At 37.5% G+C, this 6,941-nt stretch overlaps 1 long non-coding RNA gene across 1 annotated transcript; it reads left to right on the plus strand.

The window, feature by feature from the left end:
- Positions 1-2,213: 2,213 nt before the first annotated feature.
- On the plus strand, positions 2,214-6,489 carry LOC133821349 (uncharacterized). The gene is made up of 3 exons (XR_009887501.1): positions 2,214-2,327; positions 2,414-2,489; positions 5,175-6,489. It is a non-coding gene; the product is annotated as an uncharacterized LOC133821349 (long non-coding RNA).
- Positions 6,490-6,941: the final 452 nt, after the last annotated feature.

Genomic DNA, 6,941 nt, shown 5'->3' on the forward strand with positions numbered 1-6,941 from the left:
GGCTTCCCATCGTGTGTGTGCGCCTACCGAGACCCCTAGGGCCTCGCTATGCGAGGCTGCCCATCGTGTGCGCGTGCCTGCCGAGACTCCTAGGGCCTCGCTATGCGAGGCTACCCACCGTGCGTATGCAGCCGTCCTGTGTCAGTACCCTCCTAGGCACCGAGGGTCTTGCCTGGTGAGATCCATCCTCGACCCTCGTGAGTGCTCAAGTCACACATGGGTACTCGCCTAGGCTCTAAGGGTCTCGCCTTGGGAGACCCATCCCTGAGCCTCGTGAGTGCCCAAGTCACACATGGGTACTCGCCTAGGCTCCAAGGGTCTCGCCTTGTGAGACCCATCCCCGAGCCTCGTGAGTGCCTAAGTCACACATGGGTACTCGCCTAGTCTCCAAGGGTCTCGCCTTGTGAGACCCATCCCTGAGCCTCGTGAGTGCCTAAGTCACACATGGGTACTCGCCTAGGCTCCAAGGGTCTCGCCTTGTGAGACCCATCCCCGAGCCTCGTGAATGCCCAAGTCATGCATGGGTACTCGCCTGGGCACCAAGGGTCTCGCCTTGGGAGACCCATCCCCTAGCCTCGTACATGCCTATTTTAAGGTCTCATACATGGAAATAGTGTCGGGATAAAAGAAGTATGGTTCGACACTTACTAAAATATGAAGAAACCTAGAGAAGATATTTAGGTAAGCGGGACCACTAGGCATGACATGAATGTACAAGCACGGGATGTACAACCCTGAAAAAGGGCAAAGGCAAGACTCTGACATCTGTGTCCTACAAGTAGTGGAGGTACAGGTTTGTACAGAGAGTGGAAGCACTACATGCATACCTCTGACTATGTACCAGGCCGACACCATAATCTTCTGCTCCACCACGACCTGTGCCACTACCCTGACAATGTGACTATGTACAATCTTGTCCCCTGGGACCACAATGTATGGGGAGTCATTAGAGCTCCGGTATAAATAGATCATCACCCCTCTAGAAAAGGGGTTGGAAAATTGATTGTATGCTAAGGCTGTTAAGTAATATACAATTTCGACTCCATAGCAGTTCTGCATATTTAATCTTTCAAGTTGTCTCCATCTTCTTCTAAGATACCTTTGGCTATACAGTCTTAGTTTTCTAACCTTATATCGTTGACGAGATTTCACCGTCAACACAAGGCATTGACCAAGTAGATAAGATCGAATGTATTTGGTTACATCGGAATAGGACCGATATTGATTATTGATTGATAAATAAGTATCGTTGTTATCAAATCTAATCAATGTCACAACGCCAACCATAGGTTGAGCCGATCTAAATTCTAAGTGATAATATTCTTCTAATTATATTATTCAAATCTTTTGTCTTGTTTGTTACCAGCTTACCCTATGGTCTAGCTCATACTTACATCTTGGAGACTTTGTAGTGTAATTGAGTGGAAGTATTATTCATAGATACGAAATCTATAACTTCTGTAACGTCCTGCGTTTTCGGGTACCTTTAAACGACTCGGGTCGGGATTTTTTTCCCCGAGTTAAGAATATTATTTTAAATAATATTATATTTTTTTAGAAATTATTCCATGAGTTATTGCTAGCCACATTATGAATTTTGTGATTTAAAAGTCAAGATGAAAATTTCGGTCCTGGACCGACACAAAAATCCTGATAGGGTAAAAATCTCAGAAAATAAAATGAAAAGCTATGGAAAATATATTTTGGACATAAAATACATTCATAAAAATTAAAGTTTGGTAAAAAATAATAAACCTACGAGAAAATGGAAATTTTAGGGCATTTTGTGTTAAATGCTTAATTTTACCGAAATGGGGAATTTTATTCCATAATGGAACTTAGGTAAAATTTTATTGTGTGGTTAATTAAATTAAATATTAGAGATATTTAATTTAATTATTATGTGTTAAGTTTTGTTTTTAAAACTTAAATAGAGTAAAAGGAATAGAAAGCCAATTTGGACTTTTCTTCTTAGGACATATTGATTCGCCTTTATAAAAAATATATATATATAAATTCATATATAGGAAAGGTTGGCCGGCCATGTGAGGCTTTAAAGTTGTTTGAAAAAAAATTAATTAACTTTTAAATCCCATTCATTTAAATGTTAGGCATAAAAGCAAGTGGGTAAAACACTTGAGTGTTTTAGGTTATAATTAGAGTTATATAAACTCTTCCAACCCCTTCCCCAAACCAACCACTCACTCTCTCACTTTCACTATCATCTTTTTTGTAAAACTCTCTCAAGTTTTCTCTCCATCTTCAACCTTAAGAACACTAAGGAGACTTGGAAGCTAAGCCTTGTTCTATGAAGAGTTTTCTCTAAGGTAAAGTTTCAATAAACTAGACTTTTGTAAAGTTTTAAACCATAGATTTTCAAATAGCTAATTATCTATGTTTTGGGGGGGAGTAGGTTAGGTTTTTTAAAAGGTTTTGAAGGAGCCAAAGCTATTAGGAAGATCCACACCTTAAGCAAGAACACCAAACAGGTAAAAAAAGTTTACTTTTATGGTTGCTATTGTAAGATATTTAGTTTTAAGCATTATTTTGTATAGTTAATACTTAAAGTTTTTTATTGGTGATGTAATATGGTTATGGTAGTTTTTTTATAATTTTTATGATGCTTATGTGTTGATTTTTTGAAATAGGGATCAAAACCCCCAAGGGTTTTGTAGGAAACCTTAAAACAAAATACATGTTTTGAGCTGTGACTTCCAAGGGGTCAAGCATCTACTGTATATTGATTTTGTAAAATTTAATTGTACTGTGATATGTTTTAGATTGATTACATAAAATTGGGCTTTTGAAACACTCAAAAATCTTAAAAAATGAGTGAGTTATGCAATTTCAAACTTTAGGTAAAAAACTGTTTTTTTTCGTATTCTTATTTTCGGAACCAAGTTTGGACAGCCACTATATAGGGCAAATGAACCCAGTTTTTTTCTAAACTTTGGTGGACATATTATTGGCATAACCTTGTATTCCACTGTAAAATTTTGTAAGAAAATAATGAATGGTTTGAAAGTTATTAAGTGTCAAAGTTTGGAAAAATTAAGGACTTGAAAATAAGGTCATTTTTACCTCATTGTTGGAAAATAATTTCACCATTAAAAAATGCTCATTTTGACCTAAGATTTTACAAAGACCTAAATGGCATACCAAAAATAGAATTGAAAATTTTTGGTAACAATTGGGTAAGTAAATTTCAAGTTATGAACTAACAAAGTATGTAGTTAAAAATGTGAAAAAATAGGATTTTCACACTTAGTGCAAAAATGAGATTTTGGAACTTAAGGTAAAAAGTAAAATTTTGCTTATTGCAAGATAAAAACTTGGTAAGTCTTGAAAACATATTTTGATTAAAATTACCACTTTGAGTATAGTGTGAATTATTTTTATTAAATAATTTTTATTCTTTTTAAAAATAAAAGATTTAATTTATTAATAGTTAATAAATTAAAAGAGGGTTTAAAACCCTATATTTTGAGAAAATGATTAAGTGAATTATTTTCTAGTAAGTAAACTTGATTAATTGATTTTAGAAAATTAACTAGTCAAGATGAGAAATTTTTAATAGTTTTCCTAATTAAGATATATTAGGCTATTTTTCTTAAAACAGTTTTTTAGAGATTAAAACCTTAAGAAAAATAAAAGGAAAATTAAGAGTTTATTTTCTTTAAAAATAATTAAGGAATTAATTAGTATTTTCTGGATATAATACCGACTAAAATTTTCCATATATTTAACCGACTTGTTGAAAGTGCGGGTCAATAGCAATGCGTTTAAAGAACAAGATTTTTAGCGAACTGTGGGACAATACTATTTTGATACCCAAGCCTAGGTATCGAGACCATACGATAGGTCTCCCCGAGACTTAGGATTTAGTCTCAAATATTTTTGAATGAATTTCGTTAATGGGTTTAAAAACCAAATAAGGATCATTAATCCTTACAAATGATTTTTATTAAAATGACCAAACTGCCCAAAATAATAATAATAATGAATTATACGTGTCATAATTAATCCGAGTATACTATATGGATAACTACAGTATTGGCTAGCGTAACTGGACTGAACGTTAGAGGGTGAAAACCTGATGAGTGCTAAGGACTCCAAGTAAGTCAACTTATATTGTGTGGCTGCAACATGAAACAACTATTGTATTGTATGTTAGTATAGGGAGACATGCACATATGTACACTGTCGTAGAAAGTTTCTTAGAGACGTTAGTCTATTGAGTGCTGACTTGGAAAATATGATTGGTAGATATCCGTCATATCCTAGACGGCTTATCCCCGTCATACTACTTGATTTTATTATGTCCGATTCATTAGCACGACGAGTGGCCAAGAGGTGAGAATTGCTGGTTAAACCTAGGGGCGCCAAAATGAATGGCACCTAGGGGCCCTCATGCTTACTTAATCAGTGACTGGTTAGAACTCGAGCATGTGCTCTGATAAGTTATTCCCAGATAGCAGCCATGAATATTGGCCATTCAGTGAGAGTGCCTAGAGATACTAGGGGTTGCCAAGTTTGAGTGAGGCTGAACACCCTAGGGGAAACTACTCACCAACACCACTGATTAACATAGAAGTCTCTGTAAAACCGTGTAAATTTGATTTACTCTGGGATAAGTAGTGATGCCCTAGGTAACACGATAGTTACCTTTGATGGGGATATTTATTGGCTAGATCTTATTGTTGAGGCTCGGTTCTCTCTTACAGATTAGCGTTTATGTTGGAGGGCGTGTTATGCTCGAATTGTTGGAAGTTTTCGAGCGTTGGTCTCGAATTATATTGTGTTATGATATATCTGTTTGCTTTGGGATTTTCTGAGTGCAGGGATATATTTGTTGATAAGATATAGTTGTGAAATAATATATCTCCTTGCTCTAGGATTTTCTAAGTGCAGGGATATATTTGTTAATAAGAAATAGTTGCGATATAATATATCTGCTTGTTCTGGGATTTTCTGCATGCAGGAATTTATCTATTATAGGAAATGATTTATCATTGGTTATCAGGCATGACCATAAGTTTGCCAGGATGCTTTAGCGTTCTTAAAATTGATTGTGTAGGGTCCGGATGGATCTGAAACCCTAATTCTCTGCATGCTTTTGTTTTAAGGTTGAACTTACTAAGCGTTTTTGCTTACCTAGTTGTTTCATGTTGTAGGTAAGAGCAAGGGCAAGGCAGAGCAGTGAGCGCTGGAGTCTACCTTGCAAATGTACATGAGGACCGACCTTTTGGGAAGTCGTTTTATTTTTGGAAATGTTGTGTAATTTTCCTAAACTAGGCTCACTCTACTCCTTATAAAATATATTTGTAATTAAATGTTAAGTATGGCCATATGACTTTTTAAAAAGGTTTTTTTATATGGGTTTTTGAGACATTTTGTTAAATGAAAACATTTATATTTCTGCATTATTGAGTGTTGAAAATCTAGGTCCTTACAGTTGGTATCAGAGCTTGAGTTGAGCCGATTTTTTAGATAACCCAAATGTACATTTCGCAAAGATAGACTGACACTCGCTGTAAGTACTGTCTCTTCCTTTAGTGTGTAGTTTCCATTTTCTTACTTAAATTTTATAAATTGTAGGTTAGTAAGAAAATGGCTGGCGAACAAGAGGCGATGGATCCCATTGTAATTGACCCCCTTATGGTGTATGACCAGTGGCAGAGAATCCAAATCTATCGTGCCTTCACCTGCATAGCGCCTGCTGTGTTCAATAGAGAGGTCCATTCCAACAAAGTCTAGGCATGGACTTACTCGTTGGACACCATTTTTGAGAACATCGGTACCCCCCATAGGTTCAGGGTAGGATTGGCAAGTTTATACCTGAGAGGCTTAGCTTTTCTGTGGTACTAGGAGAGGCACATGAGGCCAGCCTCCCCATACTGCAATACCTTTAGGATATCCATAGAGATGACCTTTGGACCTCGAGGTAGGATGTCAAGGTGGCATATAGACTTCCACAAGCTCTTTGCTGTGAAAAACGCCCATGCATATGCGATAGAGGCAGCACAATGACAAGCGGCAGTAAATCCAGTGGTAGTTGAGAACCTGCCACCAGAGGAAGTGGCTAATGACGAGCTCGGCGACGAGGAAATTTCTTATGAAGAGCTAATGGACCAGAATGAGGAAGATCTCGAGGAGGATCCTGAGGAAGATCCAGAAGAGGACCCTAAGGAAGATCCTGAGGAAGATTTCAAGGAGGATCCTAAGGAAGATCTCGAGGAACCGAGGAAGATCCAGAGGAGGATCCTGAGGAGGATCTTGGGGAAGGTTTTGATATGGCTGTTGACAGTGACACCGACTAGGTGTTAGGAGCTACATAGGTGTTAGAAACCCACCTACTTTTCAAATATGTACCTACCTTGTATATGATTAAGGAAATTAATAACTGGTCTAGTAGGGATATAAGTCTGTTTCTTTTTCAGGGCTAATTTTGTAAATCCCTTAGACTGTCCGACCCAAACTTAAAAAGTTGTTGTATATAGTATATGTTATGAAATGAAGTTTCTAACTTTTGTTAAAAAGTGATGATTGCTTGTTGTGCTTGATATGCGATATGCTTGGCATGCTTAATTAGGTTAATTAACTATCTGTGTCGATATTAACTTCTCGTCCTTATGCACTTAGGAGCTTTTGATTTGAAAGAAAACAAATGGCAAGGACAAGAGCTCAAAGAGGAAGGGGTATTGCTGGCCGAGGCGAGGGCGCACCTGCTGATAGAGCTTAGAACGTGCCTACTGCTAAAGCTCCAAACCAAGCTGCTAGAGTTCGTGAGATAGCCGAACAGATGAATAATCTCCAAAGGCTAGTGGAGACGCTGGGAGCCCAAATAGAAAGAGGGCAAAAGAGATAGGAGGATGCTGATGCCCTCCAATCTGAAAGATTTAACACCCTCTTGGGATGGCTCCCCATGCCACCCGACAATG

This window comes from Humulus lupulus, chromosome 3 (genome assembly GCF_963169125.1).
Source record: "Humulus lupulus chromosome 3, drHumLupu1.1, whole genome shotgun sequence".
Lineage (NCBI taxonomy): Eukaryota > Viridiplantae > Streptophyta > Magnoliopsida > Rosales > Cannabaceae > Humulus > Humulus lupulus.